At 40.2% G+C, this 18,537-nt stretch overlaps 1 protein-coding gene across 4 annotated transcripts in view; it reads left to right on the top strand.

Moving 5' to 3' along the window:
- The window catches only part of tspan9a (tetraspanin 9a), a 177,794-nt gene that overhangs the window by 76,967 nt on the left and 82,290 nt on the right, over positions 1-18,537 (top strand). The window lies entirely within an intron of this gene.

The following is an 18,537-nucleotide window of genomic DNA, read 5'->3' as shown; positions in this document are numbered from 1 at the left end:
CATTGCATGCTGCATGACCGATCATTTTTCATTAGTGCGGGGTACTAGTGTACAGGCTGTGCGGGCCAGGGAACAGGTGTTGTTATAAACGTTAACAGGTGATTGGGGTCTAGTTTGGTGTGTGTCACCGTATGTGCACACATCTCAGGAGTTGTGGATTTTCTCACGTACTCCAAAGGAATTCCTGAATGAAAAATGTCTCACTGTTGAACTCTCCAGCACTACATAGTCATATTATATGTGAGTAAGGTGCGGAGTGTTAGATGAGCAAAGCCAAGTAAATTCACATAAAAACACCTATACACAAACCAGGATGTTCAGATTAAATGTTTTCATTAATCGTGACGGATCATTTCCTCATTTAAAGCTAACTGGTGGTGTTAATCTGCCCTGCAAGACATTTCCACTTGGTGCCATCTCAGAACCGCCAGGACTAATTAGCTTGCAACCACCAAATATGTCAGCAGTAGCAATGCGAGAAATGTTGATGGTGCAGCCCTGCAAAAACTAATATTTGGCTCAGATGCAAAGCAACCAGTGCCAGCAACACCTTAAAACCAATAGCTGGAAATCACAGGAGGCATGAGGGGGAGGATGCTTCCCCCTCATCTTCCTACCCTCTAACCCTTAGGGTTTCATTGTTCCCAGGGAATCATGTGTAGGTGAAGTCCTATGATGTGCCAAATGTTGTTTCTTTTTTTTAAATTCTTCTTCCTCTGGCTGCAGATTCATTGTGATTGTTATTCTCTGTCTGCAGAGCTGGCAGAAAACATGCGTGACTTGCAGTAGTGCAGGGAAAGAGTTTTTGTGTACAGAGTACACAGGAGGCAGGCAAAGTGAGCCTCCCAAATGTGACAGCATGGGACCTTCCAGGCACAGACAGACAAAAAAAGAAAAATCCACATGGATGCACATGCAAATCCATGAACACACAGTGGTTCGGCAAAAAGAAAAATATACAGTAGACACATGGAGTTACAAACAGGCACGCGTTTCTCTTCCTCTCTTACATGCACTCTCTCACACACAGCGTGACATGTTGTTTCTTTAGCAAGCAATTCACATTGGAATATTTCAAATAAGTGGAGTTATGGCAACACAAAATAATGAATCATTAAGTCTAAGCCAGAGCAATTTACATCTCGCAGTGTTGTGCACTCACTTTTCACATTAGCAGCCTCTTAACAAGCCGTCAGACAGCAGGACCACCATCTTTCATCTCCAAACAAAGGGGACGCCGACAGAGCTGGCTAGAGGGGAAGAGAGGGGTGTCAGGAGAGAAATTAGGATGCTGAAAGCATTTGGAGGAGATGAGAAAGAGGCTAGACGTAGATGATATATTTTGGGGAGAAACTGGGTTATACAAAAAGTTGGACGAAAGAGGGATGGATGGAATGATGGGAATGCACAAAGGATAGGAGTGAAGGAATTAGGAGAGAAGGGCATATAAACAGATGGAGGGATGAGAGGAGATGTGATTTAGGAAGCAATGATTTGTTTAGCTTGCAGTAGCGACTGCTTCATTGGCCTGGATGAGCATGTCTGACAGCTATCCACTTAACTCAGTGATCTGCATCACAGCGTGGGGTCACAGCTGCGCAGACCTTTAATTGGGCACAAAAAAGTTACTCACTAGCAGGGGCACTGTACCTCATCCAACACACTTACAGGACTCCTCTTCAATAGCCAAGATCTGCCAACACAGTCTCACTCCCTACTCGTCAAATGTCTGACGCATGGTCAAGGCCCTTTGTCGTCGCTTTTTAAAGACTTGGGTAGGCCTTTTGCATCAATTATTGACGTTTAGGGATCCACAGTCAAGTTAGCAACGCTTAGCAACAATAAATATGCAATATCCGGTTACACTTTCAAGATAAAACGTAACGTTTCGATACATTGCCATGTTGAAACGCCCCCATAATTAAAGTCGTGAAATGTTGCAGTTTCAGGCACAGAAAGTACTTGGTTGGGTTTAGGCAACAAAACTACTTGGTTAAGGTTAGGAAAAGATCATGGTTTGGGTTAAAATAGCTATGTATGTCAATTAAGACTTAAGTTAACTAACGTTAATGTCAATTTACCTCACTCGCCTAAATAAAAACATTTAATGTTTTGTTTCGCACGGGACACAAACCCTGTTCTCCTGCTTCAAGGTCCGGGTTCTGGCCCTCTATCCACCCCCAATCACCTCCTTACTTCGTCTTTTCTCTTAAATATCATACTTGCCTTTACCATCAAAAACTGACACAACAGGGCTTCCCTCAATACGTCGAACTATGACGTCAAAGGGATCCCTACTGCGTCACAAACTGACGATTATGGCTCTTGACCAAGCGTCCATATGTGACGACTTGGGAGTGAGACCGGGTTGGATCTGCAGAGTGGCTGACTATAAGGTCATAGCCTTGTTTGACTCATTTCTGAGTGGCAAGCATTACAAAAGAGTGTTAAAATGGAAGGGTACAAAACAACAAACAGACAAAATAATTGAGCAGAGTGCAGAAGTAGTTGTAGCTGGTGTCATACTAACAGATTTCCAGGTCCGTTTTTATATCCAATGTCAATGTCGGTTTCAGTCCTTCATCATTTGATTTTGTGTACTATGTGTCTTACGGTCCATAACCATTTCCCTTGTAGTTCGCTGTTCAAGTGTTTCCAGTGCTGCGGTTGCCGTGGGTTGTACATGTAGAAGCTTCACTTTAAAGTGATGATCAGGGCATTGCAAATTCTGTTTCCTAAATTTCTATTTCCCAACCAAGCTATCATACATTTATGGAGCTCATATCATCCGTTCTCCAGTAAAGAGCTTCCTCAAATGACCCTCATATCACTAAAACCACTGTCAAATGGCAAGGCAAGTGAGAATGGCAGCACTTCAGAAACCCAGGGGTAATACAGAGGGAAGTCACGAAATTTTTGTGTCCATCCAAAACACATACTGAAGCAGAGTTGTCTATTTTAACCGGCTGTATGATGCTTTATTGAGAGGGTAGCTGAGGGTATTGGGAAGAAGGAAGAAGATGGAGAGGCTAAGTGATAGAGAGGAGAAGCTGGATGTGAACTATTGAGCCACTCTAAAAAGCTGCAAGCAGTAGGCCACTTAACAGATGCCCTTCTCTTGTCTGTATTTGATTTTTGATGCGAAGCAGTGCAGTAGTGTCCAACTCGTTTAAACTTTGCCATAAAGTACACATCAAGGCAGCTTAAATGACGTTCTCATAAAATATTCTGAATTTATGAAGGCCTGTGTGTTTGATATCGTGTTTTAATCCGTTTACTGTATATTTAGATATGATCTAATATGTTCAGTGAATAATTTTGTTCAAACTTAAATTTATTGCCTTTAAGCTTTATGTTTTGTGCAAGAACATAAAGCTTCACAGGCATAGCAAGAGGAACGAAAAGGAGCTGTGCTTATTGAACGGTTAATTATGCACAGAGAAATATTACTGGACAGCCTGGTAAAAATAGTTAGTGGTCATTGTGGAAGGATAATGATATGGTTAACTGGGCAAACAAAGACACAGCGACCACTGAGCCTAAAGAGCCGCTAAATAGCAAGCTAAAATAGCTAGCGACTAAGAGTTGCTTTGTTAAACACCAAGCTAAATTTCAAGGATAATGAGACTGCAGTGAGGAAAGGAATAACTTGCTGAACAGGATGCCAGCTGATAGCTGCATTTAACCCATTAGTAATCTGTGACGCCCATGTGGTCAGTAGTCTGAAATCTCCTTTTGGAATGAGGCAACAGCTGCTGTGTATCCACTGCCTAACATCATATAATAATGGGTACAACCATCAAACGAGTATTTAAGAGGTAAATTGACAAAGAGATGAGGCCACCTCAGGGCAATGTACCCTCTTCACATGCTGCACAATCTTTTCTGCTATGTAGGCTGTGCGAGGATTGGAAAACAGGAAGATTATTTATATCCAAAGCCATAGTATCTGTAAGAAAACATCATAAAAATGTAATAATGTGGGGCTTTAAATGGAAAATGACATTTTCCTTTCTGTCTGTACAGTCTTCGTGACAAGCTTTCTGGGGACATGCTTGACTGTCTAAATTGAGAGATTTTGCAATATTTAAGTAGAAAAAACACTGTCACCACAGCTCTGTAGTGCGTCATATGACACTGTCAAGTAGCACCAATAGGGAGCGTCGAGCTGCATCACGTCAACCAGTCTAGTCTCTCCTCGTCCATTCTTCTGACCCTGTGTGGGTTTGTACATAGAAAATAATAAGGGTGGTTGTTTTGACGCACCATGACGTAACTGCACGTCTCAATTATTTTATACTACGGTTCACCCTGGGTGGAAATATCAGAGAACTGTATAGAAAATGAAACTGCATTGCAGTGTTATGGCTCAAGAGTGGGGGTATATCATACTGTCATCTTGCATTTGCCCTGCTGAAGTTGTCGATACGTGGGTCTTGGCGGGGCCTGAGAGCTGAGTGCCAGCCTTGTAATGAGTATCCCCTGGGCCTGGACGCTCAAGGATGCGTTAAGCGTGGATGCGTGGATGGGGAGGGCCAGCTAAATGAAGGTCCTGGCAGAGAGTGCACGTCCACCCTGTAATCATAAGTCTATCTGGCTCTGCGTTTGCAGTTTGCTGAGCTCAGATTTCTCTTATCAGGGAAAGGCATAGTCCAGAGGGCAGTCAGCTCAAACTCATTCATTAATCCTCCCATGTGGACTAGGGCTCAATCTCCATAGATGCTGTGATCCCTCTTAGTTTACTGTTTACTCATTTTGGCTTATCGTGCTTTAAATGTTTGTGGTGTCCTCATAGACAAACTTCAAATGTCAAAGTTTTGCTTAATATAAAATAATGAGGGCTTCTCATACTTATTTGTAGTTAATGTATTTTTTCAATCTGGCAGACCTTTGTGTATGAAGAGATACTAGCAAGTAATGACTTGCACTGTAATGTGTAATGAATGTAAAAGACTGATTTTATTGACTTAACAAACCTTGCAATGCAGTACAAAACAAACTGTAACTTTATACTTAAATACATACATAAGCCATCTTTTACTTTAAAGTAACAGCTCATGCTTAACTTGCTCATTTATTTAAGTATTTAATAGGGCTGGTAACGTTATCGTGTTAAAGCATTAATTAATTAACGCTGGCAATTATTTTATCGCACGTTAATGCAGTTTTTATTATTATTATTTTGAAAGTCCGTTGCTCACTGGCTCTGAATACACATACAGTCAAACCATGTGTCACAGGAGGGGTGGGATGTTGATTAGCCTACAAATCACCCACCCGAACAAGCAGTAGAGGGAGGCTTCAGCAGACTACGTTGGATGCAGCATGTGGGAGAAGTAAATAAAAGCAAGACAAGCGATCAAAGGCCATAGCAAAGTGGATAGCTACACACAGCATGCTGATTAGTGTTGGGGAAGATGTCAGTCTTAGGAACGTTCTTAAAATCACAACATAGTCCCTTAGCCCCGTGGGGTAAACGGCAGGCGTTCTATGGAGAGCAACCATGGCAACGGCTTCTGTGCGCTACACAGCTGTAGGCTATTTAACTTAAGTTAAAATTATACGCAACTTTACCTGATGGGCCTTTATCTAGTTTTGCAGAGATGCTCTGCCATACGAATTCCCTCCTGTTGATGTCCTATTTAGTAGCCTAAACAGTAATAGATTCTGGAAACTCACAAACAGCGAGGATCAGTGTCTCTTCCAATGATTTGTGCTGCGCATCGCCTACAAAAAGTTCAACACAATTCAACTTCGGGTTCGGACGGGCGTGTGCATGAGGCGAGCACTTCACTTCGCTCAAACAGGGACACTTATACTGAACACAGACTGTTTATGCTGCTTCCTGATAAAAGAAAAATGTTTCTGCTGATACAAATAACAGATTTATATATGTTAACCTGTTGCTCAGAAGGTGCCTGTTATGATGCTATGATTGTGGCTCTGGACTCTAACTTGTTTTAACAAGCTAGATAAAAGGTAATGCCCTGGCGGTGACAAATAGCTTTGGTTTTATATTTGATTTGATTACATTAATGTTGAGATTTAGAAGAAATAATTTATTGCTACTGGGTAAAGGGAATACTGCTGGTATCTTATTTGTTTAAAGTGTTTGCAAACCACATGTTATTGCACTTATGTGTATATAGCAGTACATTTATATTAAAAGTGCATTATACACTACTTAGAGAATTCATTATTCAATTTTGCGCATAACTATGCGATTAATCGCGATTAAAAAGTTTAATCATTGACCAGCACTTATTATTTAAGTGTCATCACAGATCGAAATGCTTTATCCTATGAGCTGTTGTCTCAATTGCTGTTTAAGTCTAAACAAATAATTTATTTTTTTCTCATTGGTCTCCACCAATGTGTTTATAGTGTTAGTTAGTTGTACATGTTGTGAACTGAGTTAACAGAAAGTCAAGTGATAATCTTTTTTGTTTTCCAAATCCACTGCTAGTATTTGTTTGTGAATTACAACCTATTTTTGAAGATGTATCTCAAATCAGATATTCATTCCGAACAGGATGCTTGGCTGAGTAATCACTTTGCTGCATTTCCCAGTGTGAGCCGTATCAAATCAGTGTCACATTGAGTGTCCTCCACTTTTGTTTTACTAAGCAAAATAACTATACCCTGCAGCTATGTTTGCCCACTGGAAGTACTGTATAGGGGGAAAAAAGCTGAAGAAACAAAAAATGTTTATAAGCTATCTTTTTGAAGAATCCTTATTTAATTACCCATGTGGCATCCGTTTACATATAGTAGATGGCTCTGGACTCCCACAGTGCACTTAGTTATTTCAACAGCCATTTCTGAATATGTAATAATAATAAATAAATAACACAAGAGCACAAGACATGCTGTCAACATTGTACAGTTTCATTATCGTTGTTGTTTCTAGTGTAGCAGTGCCCATTTTTGCCTAATCATACAGCTCTGCCTTTGTGTCTTATTCAACAGATACCATGGAGATGTTATCTGTTGAATTGGTTGTTTGGTTTTTCAAACCCACTACAGATGGAGAACACTGAAAAGCCCTTCTCCCTGTTTCTATATATTTGTCAGCAGAGTCCAAAGTTTATTTAATTTGCTCTATTTAGTATTTTCCTCATACTCTGTTCTATAGCCCCTCAAATTCAATCAACGTTTGAAAAGGTGCAACAATAAGCAGAAATATGATATATGGCAGGGGCGGGGGGTAGGTGCAGGCATTAAGGGTTGGCCGGTTGGGAAAGAGGCCTACCGGAATTCATAATGGAAGTGTGGGATGTAAAGCTGCAGACAATTGTGGATCAGACGGGAAGACCTCTGACCCTGATTTCCAGGCTGTCACAGATGTTGTCAGCCTGCGGATTCAGCTTGTCATTGTAAGGCCGACATTCACACCCTCAATGTCACTCCGTCCCGCCTGGAGCTTAGAACGCACCTAAATCTAGACACGGATCAGGAATGCATTACATATCTTACAGTGGAGCTAACATGGTCACGTGACCCAAACAGTGATCCCAGATCAGTTCTTCTATTCCTAGTAGCTTCATGAATACGATCCCGGAGGTTTGTTTAATAGCGTGTATCACATATCCATTAAAGCTCAGAGTCTGAATGTGTCAGCATTACTGTGATTTGTGTAGACAATCACAGCTCACAGACGCTGCCTTGTGATGATTTCTTGGAAAAAGCTGAAACCATTACAACAACAAAAAAAAAAGCTGAGAGAAAACGAGGGTGATTGAAGGTAAAAATAGCATCTGTTAATGAGACAATTAATGATAGACAAATCATACAGGAATGCAGAATGCATGTCAGTGATACTCTTTCCAGTCTAGCTGCGAAGCACTCCCTGCATTTTTCAATTCCTAGGTTCGGGATATTTAAAGTATGAAGCATTGTGTTTACCGGAATGAGCTATTACAGCAGATTAAATTCATTTAACCCTACATTGTAGCAGAAGGTTGAAAGCGTCGTGTTGTGAATATTTGCTTAAACATTATCCTCAAATATAAGGTTGCATGTTCCCTTCCCCCCTGCAGTCACCTTGAGTAACAAAATGCTTGGGTGTAATGAATTGCAGTATGAAATTTGAGCTGATAATATGAATATTAATGTGGATGCAGCACAGAGTCTAGAGAGAGTAGAGTGGAATTGTTGAACCTGAAAGTCTTGTATCTGCTGTCCCTCGAACCAAAAATGTAGTTTAAAATAAAGGGCAGTGAGACCTTTAACTCCAGTCCTATTTTTTTCTGCTGCTTCTTTATTAACTTGTATGACTCATAAAGCAAGTACTACTTCCTCGTGTGCAACAGGCCATGTCTCACGTTATGGTATTTTCAGAAATACCTAATTATTATGTGTGTGGTGCCTTATCAGAGAAATCTGGAGCTTCCACTCCCTGCATTCTGAATGCCTTCATAATTTGTCAAGCTGGTGGACTCTTCAGCCATCACATACTGGTGTTCACTTGTCATTATGTGAGGTGCATGCTTGTTAAAATGGATGATGACTGTGTGTTATGTTAAAAGAGTAAAAAAAAATGAAGGACAGTCCCCTTCCCTCCACTTTAACATTCTGCGCAGTGTGCAGTTGCTCTTTGCCTCCACCTGTGATGTGGCAAGAATACCACAGTGGAGACAGACTGGAGCTGAGCACACTCCAAACAGGAAATAAAACCCCTGAAGGACGGAATTAGGACCGGCTCAGCCCAGCTCGCCCAGATACCACCTTTTATACCAGCATAATAAACTGCAGTGTTGGGAGTAACTTCAGTAATGTACTGCTTTTTGCTGTAGAAATATAAAGCATTACTAAAAAAAAATCGGTAATACTATACCCGTTACAATCTCAGTAACGTGCGTTACACCATATTTTACCCCAAAATTAAGTGGTGTTTTGTTTTTTTAATACACCGAGAAACATTTCGGCACCAGAAAAACAAATCCATGAGTAACGTTATTTCCTGTTGCTGGAATCCGATGGTTGAGATTGCAGGTGCAGACTACAGGGGAGCATGGCTCCTCTTAAAAAGACTGTAGCTCACCTGATGGATCATGCGTAAATAGATTTCTTTTGGCCATGTGTTTGTGCTTTAACGAATAACTTAACTTGATTAGAGAGGCTGCTGTCAGTTCATCCTGATCGATCCTGTCGGAGTGTTGGGAGATTCAAATAATCAACGACGTTAGGCTGCTTTACCTCATGTGTAAATGCGCACAGCGTCTTTCTTAATGGGGAGACAATTCATCGTATTTCACCCCACCCCCCAGGTGATGGCGTGAAAATGGTGTGTCAGCAAGAAAACACAACACTTGACCCGCCAGCTAAAGGCAGAGCGTGAGTGTGTTAATTTTGATACTTTTACTCTCCCTCTTTGGCCACAGGGAAGCTTGACTATTATGTTGTCCTTATTCAAACCATTTTGTAATCTCCCATTGAGGTGTAAATGCAGTATTAATGACTTTACAGGAATGCATGATAATTAGCTTACCATTACTGTGGAATAAGCACAGCATCGTGTCCCTGGAAGGACAATGTAGAATTTTTTATTTATGTATGAATGTGAATCAGTAGAGTAAAGAAGTTTCTGATGCTGTTTTTCTCACTCAGCTGAAGGTCAGTGTGTGAATAGGGAACGACAGGGGAGAGAGAGCATGTGTGGGTGTGTGTTAGAGAGAGGGACTGAGAGAGATCACTGCATAAAATATACAGTTGTGTGCACTGAAAAGAGAGAGAGGGAGAGGAGAGAGTTACTGCATTAAATGTAGTGTAACTCTGCAGGCAGACAGGATGTGCCTCAGCCCAGTATCTGGCTTCTTATGTGGGGACATAGAGTTAAAGATCTCCTCTGTACCTGCCGTGCTGTGTGTGTAACAGGAGAGCTGTGCTTTGGGAGGGATAGAGTCTTTATATCTGGTCCACTGTCACCCCTGTGCAACAGCTGCAGAATATTTTTTTCTGTGTCTGTGAGAGAACATTAACAGATGTAGCATGAGTCAGGCTTGCTTAACAAGCAACTTTTTTAGGTGTCACAATGTGATAATGTTGTTAGTGTGTTCAAATGTGCATAGAAGCGGGTGTACTTGTACTTGTAACACGTCTTTGCAAGTATATAAATTGTGACTACTCTTCTTCTGCATCAGAAAATTAAATCTGTGGTGTCCTGCAAATAGCATAAGCAGCCACCCTCAGCAAGCTGTTTACCATGCAAAACCTCCAATTACATGAAGTAACATTACAGTTTTATATGTGCAGATTATGATTTTAGTACTCCAGAGGAAAAGCCGACATTATAATTCATTTCCATGGGTGATAGGTCAGAGGCAAGCTATTTTCTGGCCTTAAATCATTTTGAAGGAGACCGTGTGCTTTTGAGACTGATGTAAAATTGATGAGTGGCTCACATTTCCTACCCGGTAGCCCCTCTGCCTCTGATGTTTTTAGGGTATGTCATTGCTAATCATGTTAGAATTCATATTCAATCATTTCCTTGGAGAAAAAACATTCATTTACGCTGCTTATTTACGTAGTGTATTTTTATATGTATAAGCACACAATGAATAATGTTATAGTCATTAATGTTCGGCATAAATTGCTTTTGCCTTTTTCATTATGTTTTGGGATTTGTGGCGAAATAAAAAAATATTTTCATTTAAATCATCTACAGGCAATTTTGTTCTAGTATCATGCTGCCAAAAGCGTGACATGGGGTGTGAGAATACTGAGTTAATTTATAATCACCAGCCCTCAAAGGGAACGTGCAGAATTGGGAGCCACCAGCACGAAATATGTAAGTAGGTGAAATCAGAGCAGTAGCCGGAGCCAATTTCAGCTCGGACTCCGGAGAGACTTGCTGTCTGCAGACTTTAATTAAGAATATTTGGCATCTAAGCAAATGCTCTCGTTCTATGTGCGTAACAGATGTTTTGGTAGGTTCCAGATACTTGAAGTAATGGATTACTTTATCATCTAAATTGTTTTATTAATGCTGTCTACATCTTGTTGCTGGAAGGTTGCAAATTCAATTAATGCTTGGGGAACATGTAAAGCCATATGGGACTTCACTGGGAACTTGCTATACTGTATATATACATATACATATTATATATAAGTTTTGGTTGGTGCGTGATTCCATCAGTTTTTGTGTATCTGTATATCCTCCTTTTTGCACATTTCTTTATCATCCACCAAGTGATTTGTGTGGATGCATGTGTTCATACAAAAACATACAGATGGATATTGTTTTGGCAAGTAACTTTTTTTTTTTAATCAGATGATCAGACAATGTGTTTCAGTATTTAGCAGGTCGGAAAAGAAACACACCGTTTATGCAGCTCTGTAGACATCTGCTGTTTTCATTCCCCCAGCCACAGAGGTGAAAAGGCTATGTGTGTTGCTTTGTGTTGTTTACATAAAACATCCATCAGCTCTAGTTTGTTCTTCACTCCATGTTGTATCATATTCTAGTCTGGGTGGTGATGGTACAGTGGATAAGACACGTGCCTTTGATGTGAGAGACCCAGGTTTGAATACACTGTGAGACACCAATGTGTCCCTGACCAAGACACTTAACCCCTAGTTGCTCCAGAGGCATGCAACCTCTGGCACAAATAGCAATTGTACGTTTTTTGGATAAAAGCGTCAGCTAAATGTAAATGTAGTCTGCTAGTATGCTTGGACAGATGCTTTGTTTCGTAGATTTTCTATGAAAAAAGAATCGGTGCAGACACTGGTATGTGTTGTCATCATATATGTGGCGTTGAGGCCTTATCTGTTGCTTTATCAGCAGTTGTTGATTCATATTTGGAGATTGCCCCACAAACACAATGATATGGCAGCTGCTTCTTTAGAGGAGGTCATTAATCCGCGGCAGGGCAGTTCCTGTTGAAAGTGACAGGATCCAGGGCATTTTGCCATACTCGTCTACCTTTATCTCTCCTCTCCTCTGCGACATGACTCTTTGCTGGTCAGTTGCCCCGGCTCTTCTCTGGAAGGCAGTGATAGAGCGGCTGCTCATGAATGACCACAGGCATATTGACAGTGTTTGTGCCAGGGGCCAGACCCCATATCCCCTAGTTCAAGCACACACACATACACACACACACACACACACACAGACACACAGACACAGACTAGTCAGGGCACGCCATATTGTGGGGAGGTGCTACCCAGCTGGTTGAATTGGATCATAATCTTGTAGGCCATCTTCTCCTCTCTGCAGGTTTCCACCATCCTTGGTTGGATCTTTTTGTTCTTTTTAGATTCAATTTCCCTCCCCGCCCACTATGTCACTTTCTCTTTCTTTCCTATCATATGTGGGGGTGTGCAAATATCGTTTTATGACGAGATTATGTTAATGGGAAAATGGTATATGTCATAGCCAGCTCAAGATCATGCAGTGAGCAGTACCCCTGAGGTACAAACAGTCTGGGAGACGGAGATGAGATGTCTTTGTGGTGCACACAATGGGAAAGCTCCTCAGGCATTCTGCTGTGCCTTTAATCCATCCCTGCCTTTGAATCCTCAGCCAGGAGCTGTAGCACAAATAGCAAAGAGATGGATACTTTGCTTACCACGCTCCGTCTTCCCGCTCTCATCTTGTATCGTGCACTCCCTCTTGTCCAACTCCAGCTCTCTCCACCTTCGTCTCAGCACAGCAGCGCAGCCAATCCTTTGTTTGCATTTCAGCAACAGCCTACTCAAATATAGATGAACCCCATCTGATCCCTCATCGCTGTGTCAGCAGCTTCTTTAACATTCCTTCAGAGATGCACCGTGCTCATCTGCTTGTCCACGAGCGCTCATGTTGGACAGACTTCACATGATGCAGACATGTGCTGTGTGTGGCGCCAGCTGTTTCCCACCCTCTTATGGGCTAGATGGAACTGTGATGTTGACCCTACTCCCTGCAGAGACTGACCCTTTAATCCCGCTACATGGATACACAGAGATCATACACAGATTTGAGCTGGTGACTGATGTGCAGCAGACAACATAACAGCCATGCAGCACATCTTCCACATCTTACTGCTACATCAATGAGCCAGAGGGACTTCTGTAAGTCCAGAAAACACCACATGCTGCATGCCTGATTGTCTCTAATGGTTAGTTTGTTTGTCTCCCTCCTACTCATCTCACCCTGTCCACCCCCTTTAGTAACCAGAACATATTTTTGTCTTTAAGCTCTCCAGCATGCCCTATAACCTGTTTCCCAGAAGGAGGTTTAAGTATGTGTTGGATTGCTTGTGCCACACAGATACAGCTCGCCCACAGGGCTTTGGGGTTCCAGAGCAAATAAAGATGCGACCACCATATATTCCTGTTCCTCCACAGCCTTAAATAGTTTTTATGTTGCGCCAGCAGCATCCACAGGTTATGGTAACTTGAGCTCTGAGTGGCATCGCTTCCGTTGTGGTTGCCATTTTTTCCATATGACATGGAGTGATAGCTACATCCTCATTATCCCATCTCTCGTTCACTTCTTACAGCACATAGAAGACCCATCACCTGCTTACTTTTTCTGTCATGGCCCTTGGGGTTAGTAACCTAACCCGTGCTACAGTAGAGGAACTGCTAATATAAGCATGCAACGGAAGTTATGTCATTTTATGTCGTGTTTTTTACCTTCATGTGTGCTATTATAACTGAAGTGACAGGAGTGCCAATTATAGGAATGTCTTTCACATTTGTCACTTATGCCATATGTTTTACACTGTACTGTATGTACTTGCTAATCATACAGTGTGTGTGTGTAATCTCGCCTAACCTCACAGGCTCAGTTTGCACATTGAATGTGTTGTTGCTGGCATACAAAGGCAAACACTGTTGAGGTAATTTACCTTTGATTGCATTGCAAATTTTTAAAAATAGTTTTAGAACAACCACTACTATCCTACAATATTTGAAGAATCAGAAATGTCACTCAATTCTAGCACTGAAGAATAAATTCAACACTCTTTTCAAAGATCCCCCAGTCAAGTTTAATTAACTCATAACCAGTGAATCGATAACCAAGCCCTGAATTCAGTTGCTCACTCCACATATTCCCAGTGAACTGGATAAGATTCATATTGCTGACGTTACATCTCTCTCCTGCAGTTGTGGCTCTCTTAAATATTACATATCACTTAGGACACTGGTGGACTTAGCTATTCCCCTCCTTTGATCACCACTATCAGAACACTGTGTCACTCCTGATTTATCCTCAAGACTATTCTGGGATTCACATATCGTACTGCTACAGACATCATAGGCATTTGACCTCTCTGACTCTCTCTCCTTTATGCAACTGGACTTTACTGCACTGTGTTACTACGTTGCATTTCAATGGTGAGAGACACTTTGTGATCTAAATGCTAATGTAGTATCCTGTAGTCATAGTACTTACTTTACTTGTAAAACCCTGCCTGTCTCTAGTGTCCTACCTTATCTCCCACAGCTCTGATGGACGTGTCTGCAGGAATTAAGTTTAGATTGTAGCTTGGCTACGGTCTGGCTGCTTTTATTTAATTTAATACGTGTGTGTGTGTGTGTGTGTGGGCTCCCTATGCACCTCTGTATCTGTAAGTTTATGTGGATGTGTCATAACTGCTGCTTTTCCGCCAACTCCTGACAAGAGCCACAAACATGCACCTCTATTTCTAGGACTGGACGATATGGCCAAAAATGATATCACGATAAAAAGTTTCATATCTTTTGATATCGATAATTATCATGATAAGTATCAAATCATTATTTCTTCCGAAAGGCTGATTTTTGCTCCTGAGTGAAAGTTGAAGAAACCTGGTGGTTTTAAACTCTTCTTTATGGTCAACACTTGATGCCAAACAGTGGATCACTTCACAGATCTGAGGAAGAACATTCAAAACAATTATGATAAAATCTTTGTCAACAAATATGCAAGAGTAAAATTAAGTAAAAGCTTTTTTCAGTGCTTTTTCCTCAACAAAATAAACATCTTAATAAAAAAAGAAGCCCTAATTCGTTTATGATTCAAGTGAATAAAATCAAACATTTATTGAATATTTATATATTAACATTTGTTATATTGTTATTGAGTTATATCGTGATAATTATTGCTATTGTTTTATTGTCCAGCCCTAGCTTAAATGGAAGAATAAACAAATACAAAACTGTTTATGTAAGTGCACAACATATGTGTGATGAAAGTGTCGAGCTTTGCAAGTGGTCAGTCAATACCAACGTGATACTGTTTAGCGCTTTTGACTTTAAGAGACCGTGCTTGATCTTTTCCAGCTCTAGTGCTGTTATCTGGACCCCTCGCATGCTATCACAATTGAATCTTCAGGGGTGCGTGATGCCATAAATTCCTAATTAACACCCTTTCCAGACACCTTTATTGACTTTTTGGTTGCAAATCACCCAAGAATGACTGAAGAATGGCTGTACTGTCTGGCAAGCCTCATCTTGGAGGGTAATATTCAGAGCATCATAAAAGGGCAAGATAGAACCATAAATATCAAATCAGATTGACATCTGATTTTAATTTGATTTGGGAGACGAGGCATACATCTGAATTAATAGCTTGTTAGCACATCTCTACATCAATGCATATTCTTTGATGAGAAGTCAATGAGACTATGTCCCCGTCTTCTTGATTGTTTTTTGTTGAGACTGTCTTAAATTCCAGTCCACATAGGACATGTTATGTTGTCTGTGGTGTCTGTTTGCGTCCACAGCAACAGACTTGGCCAAACGTTCAGAGGATCTAAGGCCACTGGCAGTGACATATTGTGTGGAAGGAAACCCTTTGTAGTTTTAATCCTGTCATAATGCTGACACCAGGATCATGCACCATCGCATGTCATATACTGTATATCTGCGGATCTGATATGGTTTCGGATTGACTTGTAAAAGGTATGCAACACTAATTCCTTGTGTAATATGAGCAAAGAGAAATTAACTAGAGTTTTCTAGTTGACATTCTTTTCATCTTTGTTGCACGTGTAAAAAGCAGCAGTCCCCCTTTTTTAAATGCTTAAATCACTGTACTGCAAAGGACCTCACTTACATTCCTCCACAGTTACACCCATATACTGTCATTTTTAAAAGCACCACATTTCCTTAAAGTTTATTCTGTTGACATTTTAATGGAGCCAATGTTTTATTTTTGGGATGCTGTTATGTGTGAGATGGCCTTGTGACTGTGGCTGTGATTCTCATGATTCAATTCCAGTCAGTAAATCAGAGACATTCAGTGGCAGCTTATCAAAGACATTAAAAAAATACTGACATTTTTCCAATGAATGACAAGATTCTGTTCATTAATTTGGCTAAAAATAGTGCGTCTAAATTTTAATTCCTTCTAGAGGCATCTTTAAAGGTTTTGAAGCCTTGGAAAGAAAACAACTTTTATTTATCAAATTAAAACATGATTGAATCTTTTTTGTACTAAAAACAAACTTCTCAGGTCACAAACGCTAAATCAGCCACCAAAACGACAACGATTTAAAACAGATTTCATCAACCGGGATGGAAATATTTTGGAGATGTCTGTATCATATTAGCCAAATACAACAATAAATTCAGAGTCATTTACTTGAGATCTCCTTCATGTTCAAAATATACATATTACTTTTACAAGTAGAGCACATCCCCACTTGATATATCTCAGCTGTGTTGGTCTTTTATCCAGTGTCATTTTAGTTATTATACAGATAATACACATACAGAATTATTTTCATAGATAAGAAGGGCTGCATTTAATGATTTCACAAGAGATAATTCTGTCAATTATGCTTAGATTAATAGACAAATTAGTCATGCAGTCCTTAAAATGTGAAAAAATAATGACATGAGATTATTGCAAGCATCCAGAATCTTGAAATAACCAACAACAAAGTAGAGTATATCGAATGAAAGGAATAAAATCTGCAAAAAAAGGCATTCACAAAAAGACAAACACGTTTACACGGAAACACAAACAGTCTTACCAGACACTCATATATTATGTTATGGTATCAAAAAACATTCTCTCAAGCAAACCCAGCTTTCATACAAACAAACTACTCTGTCATTTTTTCCAAACTTTAAAGATAAAGTGCATCAAGAACACATTTTATCAAAAGTATATTTCAGCTCATAAAACAAAGCACTATATAACATGAGTGGGTTTCTGTTTTTTGTTTTTTTTTAGCTTTCCGCTGTTCATATTCTGTCCGTCAATCTTCTTCTATTGTGCATACTAAGTGAACCTTCCTCTGGCTGTAGCTGATGGTGTGCAGATTGTGTTTGGATTCAAAGGTTTACTATGTAGTTATTGTGTTTTCTTAACCTCACCTTGGTCAACAATGAGATTCCAATAATTTGGAAATCGGCCTTTGTACTCCCTCTTTTAAAGGGAGGTGATTCCTCGCTTTTAGATAATTACAGACCGATTTCCAAGTTACCAGTTTTAGCTAAAGTTTTAGAATCATTGGTTGGTGATCAGTTAAAGGACTATTTGGTTTCCAACCATATTTTGGACCTGACTCATAGTCTGGGTTTTGAAGGCAGCACAGTACTACTACTGCCACAATGACGGTCATTAATGACATTATTGAAGCAATGGACTGCATGAACACCTGTGTAGCTCTTTTTATAGATTTAGTGAAAGCATTTGATACAGTGGACCATTGCATTTTACTGGAAAAGCTACGCAATATTGTTTTTTCTGACCATACTGTTGACTGGTTTACCAACTATTTGGCAGACTCAGTGTGTTTATTTTGACGATCTCAATTCTGCAACACTGAATGTATCTAGTGGTGTACCGTAAGAATCTGTCTTGGATCCAATTTTATTTACTATTTATATTAATAACTTGGGTCAAGACATCCCACAGGTTCATTTCCATTTTTATGCTGATGACACCATTATTTATTGTAAGGCTGCTATTTCACATCAAGCCTTTTCTTATTTACAGTCTGCTTTTAACCTTGTTCAGGTTCAGCTGTATCAGCTAAAGCTAGTTTTAAATGTTGAGAAAACCAAGATTGTGCTTTTTTCAAAATCTACGAAGTCTCTGGACAGTCTTCCAAGTATTTTTACTATACATGGTGTGCAGATCGAACAAGTCCAATTGTACAAATATTTGGGTATATTAATTGATGATCAGCTCTCTGGTACATAAACTGGTACAAAAGCTCAAACTAAAAGTAGGATTTTATTTTAGGAACAAAGCCTGTTTTTCTTGGAAAACCAGGAAGAGATTGGTTGCTGCAACCTTTCTCGCTGTACTTGATTACGGTGACCTGTTCTATAGAAATGCGCCTGGCCGATGTTTGTCTTTGTTGGATACTGTCTACCATAGTGCTTTGAGGTTTGTGACTGGATGTAAAGCATCAACACATCATTGTACCTTGTGCAAAATGACAAACTGGCCCTCATTATCAGTGAGAAGGCACATACACTGGCTCAATTTTATTTAAGTCTATGTTGTATATGCTCCCCTCTTATCTTTGCACTTATCATGCAACATCATTTCCTATCATTTGCGCTCCGGTAAGTTGTATTTGTTATCTGTACCTACGGTCCATA

This window comes from Micropterus salmoides, unplaced genomic scaffold, assembly GCF_014851395.1.
Source record: "Micropterus salmoides isolate LMB-PRFRI ecotype aquatic unplaced genomic scaffold, ASM1485139v1 Ms_hic_scaffold_8, whole genome shotgun sequence".
NCBI classification, from domain to species: domain Eukaryota; kingdom Metazoa; phylum Chordata; class Actinopteri; order Centrarchiformes; family Centrarchidae; genus Micropterus; species Micropterus salmoides.
Note: the sequence above shows the minus strand (reverse complement) of the source record. Positions and strands in the feature narration are given on the sequence as shown.